The sequence below is a fragment of the Pteropus alecto genome, unplaced genomic scaffold, assembly GCF_000325575.1.
Source record: "Pteropus alecto unplaced genomic scaffold, ASM32557v1 scaffold146, whole genome shotgun sequence".
Taxonomy (NCBI): Eukaryota; Metazoa; Chordata; class Mammalia; order Chiroptera; family Pteropodidae; genus Pteropus; species Pteropus alecto.
Window position 1 is genome coordinate 12184382 of NW_006442107.1, and position 26183 is coordinate 12210564.

The window sequence follows — 26183 nt, forward strand, 5'->3', positions numbered from 1 at the left end:
CCCAGAATGCTGTCCAACCTCAGCACATTTCTCTGGGTCTTGTCTTGTCTCTTCTCTTCCCTCTGTTCGGCATGACATTTATACATCATCTTCCCAGAATAGGTAGGCTTCATAGACCTAGACAAGATTCAGCTTCGATGACCTCCTTGAGAAGACCTTTTTGTGTCTCCCAAGCTTCCTCTTTTTAGGACTATGTTTATTCTTTGTAGAGAATGGTGTCATGGGTTAACTGTTTATTGATCTTTTGCCTGACCAGACTGAGAATTTTTCAAAGGCAACAGCTTTGAGACATTCATAAATAAATCTTCACCAGCTCCTTAAGTTTTCAATAAATATGTGTCGAATAATAAATCCATGGTAAGGGTTTGGGCTCCAAATTAGAGCTTAATATATGCTTATTAGTTAAATTCATATATCTATTAAACTTTGTAGGGTCTAATTTATATTAGTCAGACTTAGACAAAAAATTTTCCAACTTTTGAGGCACTAAACTTCATGTCAAACATCAAAGCAGATACACTAGTTCAACAACCAGAGATGAAAATGGAGGCTATTGGTTTCTGACAGAAGAAAAGAATGCTGAATGTCCACCAGTTAATTCTCCTCTGTTGTTTTTCAAGGGTGTGTACATAAAGCCGCTTTTCTTATAACAATACAGATTTTTGGTTAGGAACTTTTAACAAATGTGTTAAGTCCTTGTGACAACTGATTAATTTTAGTTTAAGGTTATGAATACAAAACGATGAGTGTTGGTATGTAACATGCATTTTAATGATGTCACAGAAAAGTAAAGGATGAGGAAGATAATTCAATTTGCTTTCTCTAAAAGGTCAGTTCTCCTGAGAAAAAAATTGTCCCTTAGGGTATCAATGCCTTTCTCCGCATGCTTCCCCTTCTGCTGCCTTTCTGGCTCCTCCTGTTCTGTGGGGATGTCAGCAGTTATATTTAAAGGTAATAGGGTGTGTTGTTTGGAATGAAAGTGAGTTGGTGGAGGAGAGCAGTAGAGGAAACCCTGTGCTTTTAAAATGAAAAAACGAAGTGTTTTTACTCTTGATTTCATCATTATTCCAGCATGTTTTAAATTACTTTGATGTCAGCATTTAAGAAAAGAGATAGAAATGGATATGTTCATTAAATACTGCATTTGCTAGTCTTTATACACACAAAGGCTTCATGCGGAGGTGGAAGTTTCTGAGAAAGATTGTACATCATTTGGTCAAAGTTTATCCCTGTGTGTATAACTGAGATCTTGTTTTTCAACAGGATTGAATCGTTAAAAGCAGCAGGGCCCAGCACAGGGGCTTCACAAACTTGAAACTCAATATGGATCTGTGAAATCAATGAATTAATATCTGACTCTCGATATGTTGGCAAACATTCAGGCATGACCCTTATGACCCATCCGCTAGGACTCAGCAGGTTTAAAAAGAGGAAAACAGGACATAATTGTAGGCTGAGCAAAAATTTCTTTAAAAATAAATGTTCAGCTTTAAGTTTCACAAACTAATACAAAAGGGGAATCTAAGTGAGATGTAATCAATGAAGTTATCAAAAAGTATTTGAGTGTACCTTACAATTGTGTCCATAGAGCTGAAAAATATGTAATCCTTGACATTAAAGATATCATAGGTCTGTGCATTAAATAGTAAGCGACGAATGACTAAAGATCAATAGAGGTAAAAGAAAGGGCAATATATAAGAATCTGATTGTACTAGAGACAATTGCTCAGAGGAGGAGAAAATTTTGATAATGAGGAATGTGGGCGTTTAAGGAGAATGGAAGACTACCACAAGATGGTCTTAAAGAGAAAAAAATAGGGAGTAGTAAAGACCTTCTAGAGAGAAAGCTTGGTTTGAAGAAGTTGAATATGATCTAAGTGAAAATGCAGTAGAAATGGAAAAAGTGTGTGAAGACTTCTTGTATTTATACATCCTTTGTGTGAGGACACTCATATTCATAATCATGTTGCTCTTCTTTGGTTCCCGTGTCATTGTTTCATATTCAGACTGCACTGTAAATGGAAAGGAGCTTTCTACTCTGATGCCTTCCAAACATAAGGCTTCACTTGTGAGAGGAAAAGATCCATCAGTGTCCTAAAGGCCCATAGACAAAGATAAATTAAGCAGAGGGCATCTGGGAGGTGATGTGTTGTGGCAAAAAAAACCAAAAAAAACCAAAAAAAAACAAAAAAAACAAAACCAGTGGAGTCAACAGCCCTGTGTTTAGATTACTAACTAGCTGTGTGCAGTGCAATAAGCTCCTTAACCTTACTGGCCTTGATTTTCTTCATCTGATAAGTAAAGATAATAAACTTATGATAACATGTAAGAAATTGCTCTTCTAACTAGGGAGTGTTGCCCAAATATAAACCATATTCTCCTCTTTGAAGAACTGTTTGGAAAGTTTGGTCAGGGAAACTTATTGATAGAGGTCAGATTTGAGGTAGACCTAAAAGATTATGATCACAAATTCGTGCTAATGAATTTTTGAAAATAATATTATCTGTCACTGTATCAACAATTGCTTTCAGAAAACCTTAGCTATTAGGGATAAAGTATAAAAACATAGATAAGCAAAGCTCATAACTAATCCCCTAACGATTGAATCCAGGTCTTGTCAAGTAGTAGATCCTCTAATAACATTTATTGAAAAGAAAAACATATTTACATTTTTTAAAAAGTTGAGCTATAATTTTCATACAGTAAAATCTATTCCTTTTGGTGTACAATTCTATCAAGCTTACTTTTTTTTTTGACACAGACATAGGGTAAGACATCTGTGCTGATACATCTATCCTTGTTACTCAGCCTCATAGTGACAACAGGAACATAATTTGTGAGTAGGTTGGGCAGAAAAGAAGAAAAATCCATGATATCCATATATCCAAAATAATTGATATATTTCTTTCTCATTGGCCTGCAATGAAGAATGATGATAGCATTGATGATAATGGACAATGAAGATGGTAGCTCATAGATTCCTGCTTTAATATCCTTAATTAAGGCTGGTCATAGATGTACAATCAATAGATTGAGGACCTGGGGAAATAATCTCAGATGGAGATGAGAGGAGAAGGTAAAAACGGGTAGAAAATTGAACTTTCTAGACAGAATTATTGGTTTCCTAAAAATTGTTTGCAAAGTAAATTTCTGTATATCCTGCCATACTGTCTCCCAGTTTCATGAGTTAAGCTGCTGATTCTATATCTCTCGTCTTGTGTTTATTTGACCTTCCCTTCCATGAAGCTATAACAGTCACAGAAAAATGTACAAATCTGTTCAAAATGGCATCTAATGGGAAATAACCTTTTTATAAACTATTATTACCAATGTTCAATCATAGTCTCAAAAGATGAATTAAAGCTAGTTCTTCTCCCATGTGGCATAATAAACTTGGCAGCGAAGAACAGAAATATGGCTCAAATGAACAGAACGCTCCTTAAAATCCCATGGCATCTAGCAGTTCCAGTTCTCAGTAGCCTACAGAGAAAGAGAATTGACTCTTGCTGTTTTCCTATAGACTGCTTCCCACCAATGAGTGGCGATGGTTTGAGAAGTGAGGCTTGGGGAGCACAGGTGGAAATCATCAGATAGCATTCAGTCATCCCTTTCCCAGCTGTTGAGGGTAGAAGACACTTATGGCAGAGAGGGATCAGGATGGAGGAAAATCTCAACCTATAGAATATTTTCTAATAACAGCTCAATTACAAATATATACTAGCGGGTACATACAAGAAACAAAAATAAATGCATTCTCTAAGTTTGCATTTTGAGAAGCACCTAATTCACTACGGATGATTTATGTAATGCCAAAATGTGTATCCTTACCCTTCAATTTGGCATCATAATAATATCAGTGTCATCGGTTTATAGCTACAAATAATAATGAGTCAGGCCATTGAAGGAAAATGAAATACTTCCATTGAAATCACTTTTTTTTTTTAAAGCTGAAAATTAGAAATGGTTTCTTTTATACTACAGGACAAATCTGTGGGAAGAGAATAGTGTGTAAGCCACCCCCTCAAAGTAATTTCTCATCTATTTTCTCATATGCTTGAATTTCTACTCATCAGAGTCAGTTTTTCTGGCCCCATGCTGGAGAGAAACCAAAAAGTGTTCTCACCTACGTTAAAAAAAAAAAAAAAAAAATTAATACAGCTTGGGTTGAATACAGGCTAAAAAATCTTCTTTTAGAATTATTCCATAATTGGGATCTTTGCACTATTCCACTCTAGGAGATGCTATTCTCATTGAGGCCTATGAGAATGTTGCAGCAAAAGTTGTATAATACACAGCCTGTGCAGCTGTGCGTGGCAGTCCCACCCAGGTCTCTCTGGGCATGAGTAAGACTGATCCACACACCATGGCAGTATTGAAACGGAATGATTTTAACCACTTCAGATAGTAAGTTTGCTAAGAAGTCAGTGAACACTGGGCATATCAGCAGGCTCTCTCCAACTTTTCAGTTTTTTAACCTCATTTTTAATAATTATGAAAGTTTTCAAATTGTACTTTCAAGAATAGAGCTGTCACTGTGCCTGTGGAGACAAGGAACTTATCACTGACTCCTGGCCCTTTCAATGTTTTCGATCAGTTTCTTCTCTTAAACACTTCTTGAAGTATTCAAGTTGAAGTTATTGACCAGCAAAGCAGTGAATGAGAAGGGTTAATCACAGATGTCTCATTTGTGTATAATATTTGTAATTTTTAAAGTGAATTCAATATCCATTATTTCATTTGAACCTCCTTGTGAGGATGAATGTTGCTCACCAGATCATGGGACTGAAAATTTAAAGGATTAAGAAACTTGATTCTGTTGCATAGTAAGTAGCACCAAGGCTACAATGGTCCTAATCTACTGTGTTCCTTACATCGACACCATCTGTTGACCCTACCTGGCTCCTCTCATCAACCAGGTAGAAATAGGTATATGTACACACACACACACACACACACACACACACACATATTTATTGTTGTTGTTATTTTCATTTGTTTGCTTTTTGTTAAAATTTTAAACCAAACACAAAACAAATTCACTTCTCCAGTAAGAAAGGCGACAAGCTCTCCTACATTTTGCTCTTATATTTTAGGCTGGGTTACTTTATGAAACTTGGAAAGCATCTGCATGGCTTGAGTCGGGTATCTATCTCATCCTCAGCAGTTCGAATCCAATAACCCAGTCTCATTCCATAGAGCCCTACATATGTGTCCCCTCTTCCCCATCTCTCCTGTGACTGTGGCTTCTTGTCCTACACACAAGCCCTCTGCAGACTTTCAAGAAGGCATCTACTTCTAGCCAGTTAATCAGCACCCTGTCCCCCTACTGCCGTCTGACTGGACTAAGTAGACAGCGTCACTATTAAGCTGCCGAGAATCAGACACCATGTCAAATATACAGTTTCAGAAGAGTGGTTATAAGAGGGACAGCAGCCTCCTTGCCTGCTGACACTGTGATGGCTGGCCCTGTGGACAAGCAGCCTGGAATCTCATTAGCCTCTTTTCTGGCTTCAGCATTGCATATTAAGCATCTGTCTTCTCTGATTGCAGTTCTTAGCTTGGGGTCTTTAGAGAACATGCCTCTAATCTAAGGGCCTTGTCACCACCCTAGTTTTTGACATGGCTGCAGGGGAGGCCTTTCAAATCCTTTTTGCTTCTTTGTCCAACTCGAATATCACCAATTAGTATCTTCTCATTTACAACCAGGTTTTATCATTGTCCAATAAAATGTCTTTTCTGTTTGTGTTCTCTTACCAGAGCACTGAGGGTTTTATACTTATCCTGGCTGAGACCTGGTCCAGATCTTTTCTGGTCTATTTCATAATGCTTAACCAGTGTGCCTCCTGTGCCAGTGGTCTCATTCAAATTGAGGTACCAGAAGAGATCCAGCCTTGCGTCTCAGTGATTGGGTTCTCACAAGGCCAGGTTATCTGAATGGTCAGTTTGTTAGTTAAGGAAGTCAAGCGTTTTGTACACATCAACATTCTATACTTGGGTCAGTTTGTATAATTACATGCCATCTTGGGCTCTAATGGTAGCTGGTTAATAATTTTAAAGGAACCTAATAACTATGTACAACTTTACAACTTACAAACTCTACCACCAGCAAGAACTCTAAAGCAAAGAGAGAGAACTTGTCCTATTGCCTCTAACAACTCTATTTTTATAGATCTTTGTGCCTATTCAAATCAGCTCTCGATAGTTATATTAACTGGAATTAACATGTCCTTCCCTCAATACTGATTCCACTTGATTAATACATGAAAGCACTTACTATATTTCAGGCACTGGCTGGAGTTTTAAATTTTCAGCTCCTAAAGAGGTGTTGGTCTATGCAGAAGAGGCTTCGCTTGGCCCTCACACTCCAAATACTTTTGTTTAAGTAGAAAGCACAGGGATCAGTTGATCAAAAACCACAACTGATGAACACTATTATTTAAGGCTACCTTGTGTGCCAGGGTGGGGTTTGTGGGCACAGAAAGTTCAGAATGGCAAAAGGAGAGTCCTAAATGTGCAGGATGCTCCATGGTAGTTGCAGTAATATGAAAAATTTCAGTTTCGGAAAGAGAGACAAGGACCAAAATAGAGATGGTCTTGAATGTCAGAATGTTTGGTAGGTGATAATTAATCAATGTGCCAAGTACAGTGGCTCATGCATAATGATTAATTTAAAAATATATAAGTTCATTTATTGTTTCATGAATGATTTAGTTCACGAACAACAATGCTAACAGAGACAGAATCCACTCTTTAATCTTTGGTAGACCTGTTTGTAAGCTGCTCATCACATTTTTTAAAGAAAAAAATTATACTAATGATGGTGGTATGTTCTTTAGTGTTGACCATGAGGTAATATATAAGGCATTCTGCAGTTGTGATTTCTGATCACACAATCCCATGAAGCAGTCATTTCCATCACCACAGTGGGCTGTGAGGCTTAGAGAAGTTAAGTACCTTGTGTTGTATGGAATATGTTGTAAATGAAGTAGTTGGTATTTAAACTCTGTCCTCCATGTTTTTTAAGTGTTAGGCCCTATCTGCTCTGCATGGTGAACTCACTTAAGCTAGATTCTTTTCCTTATCTATGATTTAATATAAGAGGAGAATGAATTCTGAGCCCAGAGGACAATATTTTTCTATGTCCTTTAAAGATGCTTCTAGAAACCTGGGGTTCGGCTCCTTTTCTACACTCTCAAGCAGGAGGGTCACACTACTTTATTGTCAAGTTTAATGTGTGTCACTTTCACTTCATGCAAATAAGAATCCATGATAGTAGAACCATGACTCATTCATATTACTGTGCTCAGCTCCTGGCACCATGCTTGGCACTTTATAGGGAGTCACTGATGTTTATTGAATTTTACTGAATCATATCAGGTATGCCCCAGGGGCACATATAATATGGTAGGCAGGTCACAGACTTGGGGTGAGGTTCCAGGCCCCAGAGTGCCAGCTATTAATTATGTGATTTAAGGGTCTTCACTCTCTTTAAATTTTGATGTCTTCTGTGACTCTGTATCTTATACTGTCGTTGTGAAGACTGAATGAAGTAAAATGATGAAGGTCACCTGCCACAATGTTACAATGTCTAGCACATGCTGGACACAAAACCAAGTCTGTGTTCCTTTTTTTCTCCCTTTCACTTTCTATGCTAATTTTTAAGGTGACTTTGGGAAATGAGTATCCTTCAAAACACAGACATTCCAGTAATCCAGAGCCTTCTGTGTTTCAAGTATTCTTGGTTATCTGTTAAGTGCCCTGAAGCCATTAATGATTCACTCATTGGTCTTAACAAGCTAATATGCCCCTAAAGGTGCTTTCTTAACAGAAGCAAAGAAAAGCAAAGGGTTGAACCATTTATTCTGTGAATTTGATTGATGTCAACAGGCAATCTGGACAGCTGAGGTCCAAATGCACACTTTTTTTCCCCATTTTCCTTCATGGCACGATTGATTTTGGCCTGAATCATCTGAATAATTGCCTTAGCTCCCCTCAGACATGTCTTTCACTTTGTGGATGTAGACAGCTATAGAAAAACAAGTATTATTTTAACCTTCTCAAAACATAGAAACTCTCATACACAGAGAGGTTAATTGGTTTGACAAATGTCACACAGCTCCTCAGTCATGAAGCTGAGAGACAGCCTCCAGGTCTCCAAGCACCCCCTCCTCTCAACACATTAAAGAAAACCATTGCAGCTGCTTAAACACATCTACACTTTAAATAAAAATAATAACCTTTACAATCACACATTTCTTCCCTTTCAGGTATAGAAATCATAGTCCGAAGCTGGTATAATGATGAGGTAATCACATGTACAGAAGTTTTACTATGCCCATTACCTAAATGTTACATATTCTCCTGTCTTAAACTTAGACTTCGCATTTTGGTAAAACAGACAATAGATGGTTGGAAAACAAACAAGCAAAACAGGTTGAAGTTCTTATTTTTCTTTATCAAATGATAAATGATTCTATTGGGAGTTATGAATTCAATCAAGTGTATTGAAGCTCCTTCAATGAGCACAGGTGCTATGCTGCAGAAAGACGAAGTACACATCTGAGTCTCCCACTGGAGTGCACTTACCATAAGAGCGAGTGGGGGCAGCCCTGGGGAAAGATCAGTGCCTGTGGTGTGAAGGAATAAGGTTCCTGTCCTGGCACTGCGTCAACTGACTGGTAAGTCACCATTGTCCTCAAGGAATGGAAACTCCAGTATCCAGCTGAACTAACTCTCATGGGTTTATTTAGAACCTGGTGAGATCATGAAAAAGAAAAGACTTTGAAAATATTGAAAGACTATATGAATGAATTACTATAATCTTTCTATTAAGGGAGGAAGACAAGACTGTGATTAATACAAGGCTGTTGGTAAGCCCCACCACCATGGAATGAATGTCAGGTACTCTGTGAATCCAGAGAAGGAAAAATCCATATCTGTGTTTGTGATTGGAAATAACCCTTATTGGGACTGGGTCTTGTATTGGAGCTTTCATTTATATGGCGCTTTTAACTTTATGTTAACAAATAGCCATACATTCTCAATATAACACCATTATTTCATGAGGCATTAGAGAACAAGTTATTAGCCCTATTTTCTCTTTGGGTAATTTGAAGTCCACATGGTTGAGTTCACAATCATGCTCAAGATCACATAGCAAGCTACTCAATGAGGATAGGATCTGTAACCGTGACCAGTGAGATTGGAATTGTTTTCTACAAACATCAATGTAAAATCAGAGAGAAGAGGAAGGAACATGCCATACTAAGCCATTTGTCTTCATTTTGTAGAGGATGGTAATGAACTAACTGGAAGTCTCTGAATTACCTGCAGATTTCAATCACGGTTGTATGTCTCTCTTCACAAATAATTGAAAATTTTTGTGTACAACATTTTATTCTACCTAAAGTATTGATTGTACCATCTGGCAGATTATTTTATAACACTGGAGCCCTATGGAATGTGGAAAACTAAGTACAAAAAACTTCAAATCTACTCTTAGTTTGGGAACTAATTTGCTCTGTAACTTTGAGCAATTCACTGAATTTCTTTTAACTCTCCTGTATTTTGGATTGAGATGATACCACTTTTCCCACTTACCTGAGACTATGTTAATATAAAGACTGTATGTTAACATAAAAAAAAATTCGTACGGTCAAAATACCGTACAAATGCAAGATTTTTCTTAAGACACTTTCTCTAATGGCTCTTTTAGGAAATAACAGCATATATGATCATCAATCAATCAAAATGTTTTAATTACCTAATAAGTGCTCTAGAGAAAGCAAAAAGAATGTGGTAAGATCACAAGAATATAAAGAGGTACATCAAACTAAGTAGGTGTAATAAATTGCATATAGGCTCACACTCAGTGGAAGTGTTGCTTGGTGAAGACAGAACAGGTGGTTCACATTTTAGAAAGCACAATTTCAAAGGAATTAAATTTATGGCCACATAATGCCAAAGAGGTGAGACTGTATCTTGGTTTGACAAATTGGTAGGAAAGGGAAGGACAACAAGGAGTCAGTCGTTCCTGTAGAATAGAATATAACCTCCATGAGGACCGGGCTTTTGGTTCATTGGCATATCCCAGGGGCAGCTACCTTGTTGAGACACCATAAATATGTGTGAATGCATCAGTGAGAGATGACAGCATGAGCAAGATATGCAGGTGAAAATGAACCAGTGCGTCAGTGCACACTAGGCTGTTTTCCTGACAGAAGCTTCACGAGGGAGTTTGGAAGATAAATTTGAAAAAGTTGCAGCTGAAGCTGAGAACAATACTGAATGAAAGAACCAAAGCTTCCTACATTCAGAGCTATGAAGAGTTCTAGCAATGTGAAATATCTTAATCTGGGTTCGACAGACACCCAGATAGGAGGAATATTTATAAATGTGGTCTAGGGAACTTATAACACCCTCCCCTCATGTGGATTGCACAATTCTGTCTATGTGTTTCTCAGGTTGAGTTTAATTTTCTGTCAGATGCCTAAATGGTATGTTCCATAAAACAGCCAGAGTTCCTGACTGAGGTCTTGAAAGGCCACATATGCAGCAGCTCTGTTACATGAGAAATCATTTTATTATGTTACTATTGCATTTGGGGAACCTTCATAAGTAAATATATCTAATTTTGTGTCATCTTGCAAGTGTGTGTATGCATTTACCATATTTTAAGAATGTCCACTGTTCCTCTGCCTTTCTTGTGTGTGTGGCCCAGTTCCAGCCAGACTACAGTCATTCAAGAGTGACTATGCAAATAAAAGTATATCAGAATCCATCAAGTAATACATCCAGCTGAAATAGTTTTTCCTAACTGTTATGAAAATACAATGCTTCTTATTTCATAGAGATGATCTCTTCTGCTATGTGATTGAACATTTCTGATGATCAACTACATCCTCAGGTGCTTCTGAGATGTTGTATGTGCTGAATTCAGTTTCAATAAGCCCTTCCTAAGGACTTCCTAAAATGGTTGAGATTACCAATGTGGCAGTCCTAGAAAATACCTCCATATCTGCCTTTCTATCTAGGAAAAAATGAAAGGCTCCTAACTTGGACACCCCTTTTCTATTTTATAACCAGAAGTTGTAAAAATAAAATGTGGAATATAAGGCTGGCAGGACACAACAGCTTATGACACCTTTGACCAAAGGTAAGCAGCTGTTGTTATAGTGGTAGCTGGAAGAAAACTGCTCTGCTTTTGGGTGCACTGGGCTTAAGCAAAGCCTCTCAGACTAGGACAAAGGCATAAAAGGAGCTTTGCACACAGCAGTGGGTCACAGACTCCTACAGAAGCACCCACAGCTGAGGCAAAAAAAATATAAGCCTTTGTAAGTAGAGATCTTTTAGACATCTGATTATTTTTTTCTAGGTTGCTTCACCAGGATGGTGGTAGCTTTAGCAAGAATAGTGAAGTTAAGTCAATGCTTGGTTAATTATCCAAGTATTAATTGCTCTGTAAAACAGCTGGGGAAAAAAATATAAGCCTTTGTAAGTAGAGATCTTTTAGACATCTGATTATTTTTTTCTAGGTTGCTTCACCAGGATGGTGGTAGCTTTAGCAAGAATAGTGAAGTTAAGTCAATGCTTGGTTAATTATCCAAGTATTAATTGCTCTGTAAATTACATGTACTAGATTAAAGAAGAAATAAGTGAGAGCTATACAAGGATATTTAACTCTAGGTTATCTGTTTGATTTTTATCTTGGACCAACCTGTGTCCCCTCCTGAATGAATTGGTAAACAGCCTCATCATCATCATTCAAGGGAAATATTCACCTGACAGAAGCCACTGAAAGTCAAAGCTACTTCAGAGACAATAGCAAAATGGTGTGGGATAGTTGGTGTTATTTTTCCCTCCTTAACTGCAAATAACAATAAGTGCCAAGAGTAGGTAGATAGAGACATAAGACTGAGCATTTTGAGGAGAAATAGTCTTAAATGAAAGATCGACTCCAGTTAAACTAAAAAGTTGAGAAATATACCACCTCCTGTTTATCTACAGTCCTCTGATTTACTTCTATGTATGATCAAAACATATTAATCTAGGCATACAAATAACCAAAGTAAATGCAATAATTATTATAATTATATATTAGCCTTCACCTGGATATAGTTCTTTATAATACTCATAGAGCTGTAAGTCTTTGAAGTGGGCAAGACTAGACTCAAACTGTTCCTGCCTTAGGGCTGGCACTCACCTCAATACCTCTAGACCCTGCTCTGTGAACCTCTGAACACTGACCTCTGCCCCTTGGAATTCTTTCCTAGTCTTCTGACTACCCTTCTAAAAACTGACCTCATGTTGACTGGTCTTAGAGAACCCAGTCTAATCAATCACTAATTTTTACATCTTAAATTTTTGTAGAATACACCTGATACATGCTAGTCCTGCATTTCTCTCAGTTGAACTATCATAGCATTCTCCCACTTAAACTTTCTGTGTGTATCTTTAACCCTCTGTCAATTTATTGCCAAGCTTGGCAATAAATGAGATTCTAAATTCAAGGGGTTGAATTAAAGAGGTTTTAATAAAGGGACCATTTAATAAAGGGTGGGCTAATGAAGCCAAAAAGACATGGTAAACAAGCCAAAATAGCAAGAACAGAAAGCCGTGATCACCCTTGAAGGAGTCTAGTGACAGCTGGTGCCAAAGAAGAGGGACTGCCTGATAGGTGGTGTGGCCACAGAGAAGTACAAACACTGCTAAACACGTTGGGAGGCATAGAGAAATGGAGGAATGCGTACATAAACTATCCCTTCCTCTGACTGACCTCAGTATCCTGCCAATGCCTTCCATTGGTAAGCCTCTACCAGGGGAGGGATGGCAGGAGTCCTGGGCAGTGTAGGCCATAGTGGTCATCCTGTAGGGCAGAGAAGTACAGAGGACAGGTGTGAGTGGAGGAGAGAGCAAATAGACCCCAATCCTCCCCCGCCCCAAATCTATCCTCCACAGGAGGACCAGAACGTGTCCCGCATTCTACACTTGGCCTGACCCCTCCCATCACTAAAGGCCCCCTTGCCTCCCCATGATCTACAGAATCAAGCCCAGGCCTGATGCTCCAAGTCCTCTTGTTTTTGTCCCACTGATCTCTCTAGCATCATCCCCAGATACTCTTTGCCTCCTTGAATGATTTTAAACTATTATACTGTATTTTTGTAGTTATTCTTTACCATGTTGCTTCTTTCCTCTAGGCTTTTGTGGATAGAATCTCTTCTGAAATATATTTTCCTCTCTTTGTACCAATCAAACTCAAGTGGCATCTCCTCTAGGAAACCTTGGCCAAAAGCTACATAATCCTAGACATGTGTCTTTTTTAGAATTTCTTCTAAAATTAGATTGGGCCATACAAAATTTCTGTTGTTCTACTGTTTTTGATCAACAAAAATGAAAACTTATATGTAGAATCTTGTCTCTCTTGCCCATAATAAAGTCTCCTAAGGCAAGGCAATCTCCTACTTGGGTGCTTTCTTTAGCAGGTAGCTCAATAGCTACAAATGGTGGATGATTTATTATACCTGCTTATGGAACTGAACTGAACAAAGGTCTATATTTTACTTGTTCTAGGCCATGAGGAGTAGGGGTCATATCAGTCTTGAGTTCTCAGTAAATATTTCTTGTTTGGAACATAAAACATATCTCAAACCGCCCCCCCCCTTTTTTTTTGTCAATTCTCATAAGCAAGGAAAATGGGTGAAAATTCTTTTCTATGCTTGTTCTAGGCTTGAGGTATCTCAGCTTTCAGAAGACAGTTTGGAAAGTTATAGCCCCTCATCCCCACAGTTTCAAGAATTCTGAAAGTTAACTTAATAAAATGAGACTCTGTGCAATTGATCAAATGCCCTCAATAGCAAAATACCAGAGGTAAGAAAATAAGTTTGATACAAGGTGTATTAATATACATAAATGAACCAGGTAGAGGCTGAGGTTCTTATAACTTCCTAAAAATCCTTTATAGGCACAAGCTACAGCTGATTATTTTGATGTCATTCAAAATCCAAGGGCCTCTGAAGCCAAGTTCTAACAACCAGACATGCATTTGAGATTTCTAGATTTATAGCCAATTTCCAAGCCACTTTGCCTGCTTTATTCACAAAAAAAAAGAGAAATTCCACCTGACCAAAAATGACCAATGAGTGTTCATAAATCTCTCTCAAGTCCTATCAAAACTAAGGTTTCTGTGGTAATTCTCCTTTAAAAAGAAATGTAAAATTTATTCCAAAATGTGGTGTGGAGAAGGGGGGTGCCTGCCAGTATTTTGGAATCCAAGGCTTTTGAGCAAAATTAGCTCCTGCTTCTGGCAGGAGTCACATTTTGGCCCCTCATTTCATGAGAATACCATTTGTTATAAAATATAAGGGTGCAGGCTGTGTGTGCATATGTGTTTTAAATCCCCCATTCTGCACCCCCAACTGCTCAGTGACGTGGGTCCCCATCCCTTCATGCCTCTTAGGACCAGGCCAGGCCAGCTGGCCAAGCTGTCCCTGTCCTCAGGCCTGGTCGCCATTGTCCCGAAGCTCGCCCTGCCCACATCCCTTTGAAGCTGTTCCAAAGAAACTTTATCCCTCTGTTCCAGCTGGCATTTCATTAAGCCTTTGCTTCACAGGATTTTCCACTCCCATTGACACATCAGAGCAAAGATGTAGCCATTAAAATAATGAAGAAAAAAGGAATGAGCGGAGGGAAACCGGTTCTGAGGGGAAATTGAAAAGGAGTACAAGGTTATTTAAAAAATAAAGGCCAACTGCAGAAAAATAAAATCTACCTACTTTCTCATTTCTCTCTTTTCTTTTTTCCTCTCCTTCATGTGTGTGTGTCCTAAGCTGTCCAAATTTTTCACAAAGCTTCATAAGAAGTGACTTCAGAGAGGCACTGGCTCTGTGAAAAGGCTGACAGTCACAGGTCTAAATTAAGAGCAGTCAGTAAGAATCCCAAAGACATTCAGAGTACACACGAACACAAGGGAGCTCTGTACATTGAAGATCTAGTCAATTCAAAATCTAACCTCTTCCACACTCTGCAATAAATTGTCACATCTCCTGCTGGTTAGACATCAAGCCCACCTAAGTTATTAACCATCCCACGTGTGATTTCCTTACTCCCACTTCCATGGCATGGCCCAGACGGGAGTGTCTGTTCCAGACTATATCTTTCAGTTCTTCAAGGGAACATTGGCTCCATACTTACCTGGTCACAAAAACTTTTTTGAGGCTTACCTACTCCATAGATAATATATCTGTGATGTGTTTTTTCCTCCAAAATTAGATTATGAGTTTAAGCATCAAAATAATTGTGTCCCTTTGTTGTGATCTTTAAACAAAGACCTTGCAGGAGACTCTATTCATAGACTTTATATTTACCGTATCTGTCCAAGGTATCAGACATCAGCCAGCTCAACCAAAGACATCTACAAGGAAGATGTCACAAAAGGCCTTTAAGCTCCTAAAATAGCTGTGACGAAGCCCAAGCACTAAAACCATACATTTGATTCCCCCGGGCCTCATTCAGGCATTGTGATTTCATTAACAAGCCTGCTTTTCTAGCATCTCTTCCCACAGGAATTAGAAGCAGTGACCTAGAAGTAGGCTCTTAGATATGTGCCTGATGACAGAAGGATATGTGACAGCTGACATGTAACTGAAGGAAGAAACAGGAAAAAAAATGCAAAAACAATGAACAAAATATTGCTTCATAGTACAGAAATTGATGTCTGTAAGAATGTATTTTAAACTGTATTCAATAAATGCATATATTCTTGAAAAGGGTACTATAATATGGTAAAAATGTGTTTTATGAAGCAAAAGATACCAGGTATTTAGGGCCTTTATGTATGTCTCCCCTTCACTTCTAGTATTTCAGAATTTAGTGTCATCTCTAAGAATGTTCAGTTTATATTATCCTAAAATCAGTTTTATTTATACACTTACATTAAAGATCATCGAAAGAAATGCTTATGTATTTGCTTTTAGTTAAATAATGTAGAGATATTAAGGAAAGTTCACAAGGTTGAAGAAAAACCTACTAGAGTTGTGATCCAGTGAAAATATATACTGAGAGGAGAAGGGACCACACAGGAGGGAATCTTGGCTCAGGAGAAGGACAAATTCATGTTCAGATCTTAACCCTTTTCTGCAGTGGCCTTGTATGACTCTGGTCATATTCCCCAATATCTCTGAATCACACTAGGCAACACCTTGTGAGAACTAAAGTGTATGTTCTAGGACCTAAATCAAGTTCACATGAAGGGAACCTGAATTCCAGGACTTGGTTGCTGAGGCTTTCATTACTGCGTTTGGCAAGCGTTTGGGAGTGGGGCTGAGTAAAATCTTAAGGAAAAACATAATCAACCAATCAATTTATCAGCATAAAGGAGGTAACTTCTTAACTGTGGAAGATTTTTAAAAAGTCAGAAAAATATTTCTTTCCTTAAATAAATAGAAATTTCTTTAAAAAGATAAAGCACGTATATGAACCAACACCTCCAGAATAGCCCAGGGTCATGATGGAATATGGAACTGGAACTGAAATTGTTATAGTTGACAGAAGTAAGTCACTGAGGCTTGGACCTGCCATAGGAAGTTTTGTGGCAATAGTGGAATTAAGCAATTTGTAGAATTTCACAGGGGACATTGCAGGTGGGAGGAATGAAAGAGAATGCATGAGTATGGAGAGAAGCCAAGTCAGGGGTGGACGAAGGCTCCAACTCAGTGCCTTTGTGGCACCAGTACGGAGTTCTGATGTGTCTCCATGTCACAGAATCACAAAGAGGTCTGGAATCTTGGCTCTGCCACTTACAAGCTCTGGGACATTAGGCAACTGATATTAACATTGAATTCCTCAGTTTCCCCAGATATGAAATGAAGTTAATACCTGCCTTGAAGAGCTGTGGAGAGAATTAAATATGGAAATGCTCATAATTACCTGGCACAGTGCCAAGACTAAGCATCCCATATAGAGCCATTTTTCTTAGTTCTTTTATTGTTACTGGTTGTGGCTGTTACCCTTCTATTCTCTGTTCTCTCATACTGCCTCCTGCATGCCTGCTCCCGGTTCTTGCACTTTGCTTCTATCTTTAGATAACTGCACTATTGAAATCATTCTCTACCCTTCACTCTCTTCTCTGTTCCCTAAATTATACAAATTATATCGACTTGCTATATTTCATCTCATTCTCCAAGGTCTCCATCAAATCACATCTCTTCTTAAAACCATTCTAAGATGTCTGGGTCCATTTTTATTGTACATTTCAACCTCTGTTATAGCCCTAGCTATGAACGTCATCATATTATAATTTCTAGTGCAGGTGACAATTTCTCATTGACTTTCAAGCCCTTAGGAGGCAGGAATATGTTTGGTCAAATTTAATTTTCCCCAGGGTCACTCTGTATAAGCATAATGAGGTGGGCCAAAAGCACCCAATTCTCTTTGTTTTCTTTCTAAGGATGAAGGCCAAGTTAGTATTTCTGTTTTGGGGATTCACTTATATTATTTTATTTTATGAGAAGTCTTAAAGGGAAATCGAAGTAAATAATCTAACAATTAGGCAATACGGAACCCACAGAGCATTTTGAACAATAGACATTTTTTTTGATGTCCTAACTTCCACTTAGGGTCCTGATCATAGTAATTTATGATTCTTGGATTGTAGATGTTGTGTATTTGTGTGTGGCGGGGTGCACACCTATCCAAATGCCACCAGACTCTGTATTGTCTGGCTTCATGCATGTTTTTCAAGGTTTCAAAATCCATTAACTAGAGCTTATTTAGCCTCACCTGATATGATAGCTTTTATTGTGTGAGTATGTAGAATTTTTTTTTTTTTTAACAGAAGCCAAGTGTGCCCTTTGGATGAATTGATTTCCTCAATCTCATGGTGAAATATTGCATTTTAGTTGTCAGTTTTGATTTATTGTTTCTTTAAACATTAAATCTTCCTTTGCATTTTTATTGGTTTCATTAAAAATGTTCTGCTCATCTTTTTCATGGCCACCTCCATAAAGCTAAGAAAGGCTTCAGCGAGGGAGCCTTGGGGGACCCACAGAGTCGCCTCCTTTCTGTGAAGTCCTCTTGGCTCCTGACCTTCTATTGGCTGTATGTTCTGAAGGATCAGCAAACGGACCAACAAAAACCCTGCCTGCTTTTGTTATGGAGTTTATAAAAACATGTATTAAATCTAATAACTTTGGTGTGTAATGAGGCACAGAGCATATGTCAGAAGTATGGTGTCCAGACAGCAGTGGGCTTGAATGGTTTATCTTTCTGGCAAATGAGTTACATGAGATTTGACCCTTAAATTGAGCACTGGGAGAGATAAATAGGATAATCAAAAGGACTCCCGTACAGTCACAGGAACCTGGAGCCATCTGGTGAAGACAAAAATAAATCAGTAATGCAACTGGAAATGGTCTCCAGAGATCTTTGAGGATTGGTTTAGCATCACTGTCTCTCAAATTGTGGAGCAGAGGAAACTGACAGCAAAGATCAGGAAACCAACTCTAATTAACACACACACAGCAAAGGGCTCAGACATCCTTTCAGACTGAAATGCCTTGTACCTGAGGGACTGAAACTTAGACGATAATTTGAAAGTCCCCCAGCTTGGTAAAGACAAAAATAAAAGCATGTATTGATTATAAGATAAGCTTGGAAAGACCTGATACAGAAAAACAAAACAAAGCAAAACTAAAACAGAAACTCCATTTAATCAGAATGAAACAAACCAGAGCTTTCAGCTATACAGCGTTGCTTTGTTGCCCTAAATTAATACAACCAGTATATGATACATCTGTTTAAGAAATTTATCTTTCCTCAATTTTTTACATATATGGCAATGTGAGAAATTCACGAAATTATATGAAATATTCTAGTAAAGCTGTTTTTTCTTCAATGTTTTCTTTCTCTTTTGAAACTTAGCCAAAATCATCTTATTTGCTGCATCAATTATAAAAAATATGTGTTAAAACCATCCTGAGTTACATTGATTCAAATCCCCAAAAGATAAGTCATTAACAATACAAACTAACATAAAAAGATATGTGTGTGTGTATATAAATATATACTTTTTTACTTTTTTGATTTAATTTTTGGAAAAAGTTTTAAAATTGTCCCGAATATGTTTTCACCTATATCACATAGAACATTTCGACTGGTATTTGCATATTTGAACAGTTATTTAGGATCATTTAATGGTGAATGGTGTATGCAGCCATGTCTGTCCCAGTCTCTCACAACTCCGTCTTGTGTTATGCTGGAGAATGCACAGCAGGCCTCTTCATCCATCACAGCTTTCTCATTTGTTCAGCTCATACATAAGTGCTGAGTGCTCACTCTGTGCAAGATGCTCTGCTTAGAAATGTGTGAGTTAAAGAGAATGTGAGATGTGGTGCCTGTCCTCAGAGTATAGATTCTGGAGAGGGGTCAGACATAGTGATAAATGGGAACATTCTGGACAGTGTCACCAGTGAAATTCAGGACACAAGGTGTGGGAGGGCAAGGAAAAGCATATGTCCTTTCCCATTTGTCTCTGTCACATTTAACCTCACTGGGCCTCAGTTTGCTCACCTGTAAAGTGGAAATTATAATAGTATTCAACTTGGGGTTTTTTAAGTTTAAATGAGTTAAGTCATATAAAGCTCTTAGAATAGTGACCAGAAATTTTTAGCACCCAAGAAATAATCAATTATTATATTTCACATTATTACGGCAAGTATCTTATTTGTGATAATCATCATTTGCTCCCTTTATGTGCTAACTCTAGTCATTTTTTTTCCTCAGACCTAAATGTTAGTGATTGAAAGGTTTGCTTAGTGTATTGGGTTCTTGTTTGTTTGTTTGTTTGTTTTGGTTTGGTTTGGTTTTGGTTTTGTTTTTTTACTGAGATATTGGTCCATAGCTGTGGAGGATTTAGAGAAACAGAAGATGCTGTTCCTTTCCCAAAGAGCTCCCGATTTAGGTGGAAAGACAAGAGATACACACACACTTGTAATATGTAACAACAGAGCACGGTACATATAAAATGATTAGATAGAGTGTTTTCAATCCTATGTGGCTCAGCGATAGAAACCTGAGAGCCACACTATGAGCCTACTAGCCTGTCAATATTAGAATGGACTATGCAATCATGATCCATGCTTACCATATAATTCTTGCCAAACTTTCTCTTTTTTCCCGAAGTTAATAATTGCCTTTTTTTGTTTAGTTTTCTAACTCACTCCAAGTTTTTCCGATAGAGTAGATAATCTCTAAATACAGTTACAAGTGTCATATGATAAACATCAGGTTTTTTTTTTTCTCCTTTTGGATATCTACTCTGCAGCCTCTTTCCTCTTGCTTCATCTAGGCTGGATACACTCTAGAAACATTTAAAATGCTAGGATTTCCCTTCACCATCATCCAGAGAGTTTCATTGCCTCCTTTTCTTTTGAAACCCCATTTCCCGGATCTTATGCCAACATCTTTCTGGTTCAGATAGAAATTCTTTTATAGTAGCTTTCTCAGAAGGGATGAATGGGAGATACATTTTTTAAAACTCGGCATGCCTGAACATGTCTTTATTTTCCCTTCATATTTGATTATTTGGCTGGATATTAAATTATAAGTAGATTATCTTCTTTATGAATTTGAAAGCTTTCCTCCATTTTCTTTGAGTTTAAAATATCTCCTCTTTAGAAATGAAATGTGATTCTATTTCTAAACCCCCCTCCTTTTATCTATGGCAACTTAGGATCTTCTCTTTAGCCCCCCAAATTCTGGAATTTCACTATATATATGTATATATGTGTATATGTATATGTATATATACATATACACATATATACATATACATATGTATATATACATATATATACATATATATACACACACACACATATATTTATCACAAATATATGTATATATATATTTATTTTTTGCTGAGGGTCTGTTTTCTTTATTTTATGTGATATTTGGTGGGTGCATGTGCTCGTGCTCGCTCGCTCTCTCTCTCTCTCTCTCTCTCTCTCTCTCTCTCTCCTTCCCTCTCTCTCTTTCTCTTTTAATCCGAAATATGTCCTTTAGATCTGGGAAGTTTCCTTGCATTATTTCTCTGATAGTAACATTGATTCAGTTTTGTTTGTTCTTCATTTCTATAACTCCTATAACTCTTGTGTGATAATCCTGGACTAATGTTCTGGTTTTCTTATCTTTCTCTTTTATTTCCTATCTTTGTCTTCTTGTTCTGCTTTTTAGAAGGTTTCTTTAACTTCTATTCCTTGGGTTGAAATTTTACTTTTCTGCTCTACATTTTTAATTTCCAGTAACCTATTTTTTCCCCTCAAGGTTCCTTTTGTGAAGCAACCAATTTTCTTTCCACAGATGCAATGTCTTCCCTTTTCTCTCTGGAAAAAGCCATTTTAGACCTCCAGAAGTTTTATTTTGATTTTTACGTTGTTTCTTCTGGTCTGCTTTTATTCTTTGCTTTGATCTGTCTTTCATTCTTATTTTTCAAGCCTTTCACAAATATCTGGTGATTACTTGTGATTAGTTTATAATTAAGAGTGAGGCACTAAAAACTGATCTAGATTTTTGTGTTCATAAGGAGGGGCTGTCAAGTGGTAGATGTCACTCTGGTTTAATCAAAGGATGATATCTTTTTCATTAGACCAGAGTATTTTGAAAGTCATTCAGATACTGACTTGAGAGGTACAAGCTTGATTTTTCAGCATTCTGGAAGACGATAAGAAAGAAAAGGCCAGGATCTCATTAGTTCGTTATGTAGCTTTTCATTAATCATCTGTTTTTGATGCAGCATTTTTACCTTGACCCTTAGATAAGGTTATAATTTCTGAGATCAGAGCTTTTATGATCCCATTGCTCCAGAAAACAAACCTCCTTCTGGCCCCATTGGTGAGTTTAGCCCCATAGCTGTCCAAGGTAAGGGCTGGCACCTGGATTTTCATTTGTTCCCATAAAGGCTTTCTACCTCCCCTTCAATTTTCGGCTCCAATTGGAGCTTTCATCATTTAAGGCTCAGGTGTCTCTAAAATTCTTAAACTTTTCCAGGCCTTTGCCAGGAATCATCTTGCCAATATTTGGCTATTTCTTCACAGGCACTCAGGATTCAGCTTCCTCTGAAATGTTCAACTAGTAACCTCCCTGTTTGTCACATTTCATTTCGTCAAGTTTTTTGACATCTTTTATTGGCTCTTGTCTTTCTATATCATTATTGGTTTTTGCCTTTTCTGATGTCCCAGTACAGAAGAAGTTCAAGAGGGAATAGGAGATAAATGTGTGTGTTTAATTTGTCACATCTAACTGGAAGTCAGGATAGGATTTTAATAGTTGCATTGCAGGATCTAAAGCAATGTATTGTGGGGATATTTAAGGGTATATCATTATATACATTATATAACTCATAATACATGAGTTTGAGCTCAGGGCTTTTAAATAAATGCCCATTGATACAATTAAATATTTTTTTTCCAGAGGATTGTGAAACCTAATATTTATTAACATATTTTCAACAGTCATTTCAAAGACAATAGTAGCCATGATATTTACATCCTAGTCTCTGGAGTGACATCTTCATAGCCAGGAAATTTATTTAGCAGCATCCTCTCTTACTTCATTTTTCTCAATAAGATTACAATCTTAGGATTAATTACACCCGATGCAGCTGGCAACCTTAATGAAAAACATGGTCACCAGAGACATCCTGAAAATAAATACTCTGACACATCCAGTTCTTCTAAATACCCACCTTGCTGACATCAACAATTTTTAAAAGCCTCAATGTCAATAGCTGGAAACATGCATGTCCGGAGAGACATGCACTTCGTATAGGCTACAGTGGTGGCAAAGTGTGCAAGAGATGTATATCGAGATGTGTCCTTCACATGGGATGATAGAAGAGTAAAATCATGAAGCTAGAAGAGACTCAAGAAGGCAATGATACTTGTACCCAACTGAGGATCTTTAAGAGGACCCCTTTTCTATAGTGTCCTTGATGTCATCATGTTTGGAGTGTGATAGGACATTCACCCATTTGAGAGGTAAATCTTCCTCTATTAAATAGTTAAAATGGTTAGAAAGATATTTCTTGTATTTAATTTGAAAACTATGTTGTTGATTATATTTGGGTTTCTTTTCTTTTTCTTTTCTTCTTTTTTTTTTCTGCCCCTCATGTTTATATTAACATTAAAAGGTCATTAATTTAGCTACAAACAAATAAGCATCACAAATAGCTCCATGGTGGCACCTTTGGTGAAACTAAAAATTTCAAGATTATGAAGAAAGACCTGTCGATCTGGCATCTAAATTATAGGATACTTATTTAATTGAAGTTTACTTCAACATTCAGTCATCCTAGTGGAGACCACAAAGTTTACTGAATGTATGCATGTGTGAGTGAGAGTATGTGTGGGAGCATGTGAATAAATGCACATATATTTGTGTGTTTGTGTGTGTGTGTGTGTGTGTGTGCATATAATGCATTTATCTCATTTTGTTACAGAAAAAAATTGGGAGGAACTAAGATTAAGGAGGATCTGTGAATGGAAATGTTAACAAAATAAATGCAAAAGCAGTTCTAACGTTGATTCTGGACTTATAAACAAGGTTTATTACTTGTGATTGACTCCCATGTCATCTTATAGCAAGGCCCAAGCCCCAAATTCTCATTTTTCTAAAATCCTCTCAGCCTCTTGGAATGGCAACCTCATATGTGTCTTCATATTAAAATGTTGGCACTTAATGTATCACTTCCCCCAGAAGAGTTCACACTAAAAAGAAAGCCTTAAAGGGAACATTTCTTACTTAAAGAATCCATCATGACAGGCTTTTGCACATCAGTTTGGATGTGCTACTTGAAAACATCTTAATTAGGCACCCATCAAATGACCTTCATCGCCTTGTGGTTGATGTTCTTTCTTTTTCTACACATAAGATTGGCCCTATTTCAAAAGTTACTTGGATGTCTTTATATTTTTGTAAAATGGAGGTGACAAGTTTTCCGCAAGGGTTTGGTCTCAGTTTAAGAGGGCTTAGATGGTGTCAAAGTGTTAGAGGTAAGAGTATATCAGGTCCTTAATCATTGGTCCAGAAAGGTCATCACTGAGATGACCCTGGCATCTATTGACCTGTCTTCTCTTTTATTCATCGATCCTTTCTTTATACATAAAACACATAGGCAACATCCATACCACACTTTTAGGTCATGAAAAGTTTCCTTTGGCTTTTATGTCACAGTGAACTTACCATGGCTATTCCTCTTCAGCCTTCTCTTCCTTTGGTACAGTCTGCAGAGCTCCCAGGAAAAACAAGCATGCATCTTTTCTTCTTTTCTACTTCACAAATTCATTTGGCATTTTTCTAACTCTCCAGGTTTCTTCTCCCTGGGGTTCAGATTCTATGTTCTTATTCCTGCAACCATAATGTCTCTCCTCTCATCATTTCCCTCTCTTAAAGGTCAAAATCCTTATTTTATTTTGTGGTATTGCCCCCTAAAATTCTGTCTATGCTCAATATCTTTCTTTTTTTCCTAATACAAACACTAGTAGCCCCTAATAAACCAATAAGTATTGCTTCAAAAACTGGGAGTGGTAAGTTCAAGGGTGATATATCATTTAAATCTTTAAAAAGATTCCTCAAAAATAAAAAACTAAAAAAAATTAAGAGAAAAGATTCCTCAGTTTGTGAACTTTGGAGTTTCCTCACGTCAAATCTTTTCACCTGTCCAAGCTTTTACAGTGTCTTATTTGTCCTGTTTTCTCTTTTTTATTATAAAATTGTTACTGTCTCGTTATGATTCATCTTTTCACTCATTTATTCACACATGACTTTTAAATTTCTATAATCTAGAAAAAAATTAAGAAAAATGTTTTTTGGGTTACCTTTCTGCACTCAAGCTATGCCTCTATATGTTTACAAGTTCACGTAAAGAATTGGTAACCACTCAAGATCATAATGGAAAGGAGCTATGATTGTATGTTTACATGATTTTTCCCTTTTAGGTACTTGGCAGGTAGAGCACCACTGGAGAAGAGGAAGGAGAGCCCAGGGATGAATATTAGAGGTGCTAGATGGGTAGCACCTTCCAAATAAGAGCTCAAAGGGTGGTTCCATTATTTGAATTAAATATAGAATTTCAGATCTTTCAGTGCAACATTTTATGAATGAAAAAAAAAACCCAAAGAGCATATAATTAGAGAGGTATCACTTGTTTTTAAATATGAATAGCTAACAGATTATACAGGAAAAATTAGTTATTTTCATGCATTCGTTTGAGTTAAGAATTGCATTCAGCTGCTAGTGATCAACAACAGAGACGACATGGGCTTAAACAAGACAGTTTTATTTCTCTTGGGTGAAAGAAGTCTAGAGGTGGAGAAATGGCACCTATCTGGTATTTTAAGACCTTCTTACCATTTCTACTTTCTGCAAAATTGTCAACAAGCTCGAGCCAATAGGAATTTGGCTGAAATGGGTGGAGCAAAGGAAAGTGCCCACTTTAATGAGCTCAGAAAGTCCACTGCTGAGAAGTGCTAAGCAACAAGGATGGATGAGGTGAGGGCAGGTGACATGAAGCCATGCATTAACCCAAAGGTGTCAGGCAGCCTTTCAGATTCTTGACAGCAGAAAAACAAGGGAGTACTGCAACTAGTATTTTAGATCTGACATTGATGTGAGGAATGATTTAAAAAAGGAATGAAACATGAGTGAAAAGGATGTAAGGAACATTAAAATAGCCATAGGGAGGAGTGGCATTTGGAATAGAAAAAGAAGACTGCAAACTTAGAGGCATCTTGTGATTTTATTTAATCTTAAATATAATCATGAGCCATGAGCTTCATGAAGAAATAAGTTGGGAAACTAACCAGGAAAGTAAACACACTGATTTAATTATTTTTCTTATTATTCCAGCTACTAAGTTTGTCACACCTCTGTCCACATATTACACTATGCTCATTTACTATATCAGGCAGAAAGAATAAGCAGCCACTACATGGTGCAATGAGAGGAGATCCAGGACCAGTTAGCCTGCCCCATCAGAAAACAAAGTCTTGATACCCTAATCTCTCTGACGCCTGTAATACTACCTTAAAATGCCATTCCATTTGTCACTTAGAGTCTCTTGATCTTTAAGAGTCTTGTATATGAATACTCCCATGCAGAAAAATATTTTAAGTAATGGTTTTCCCACTTTA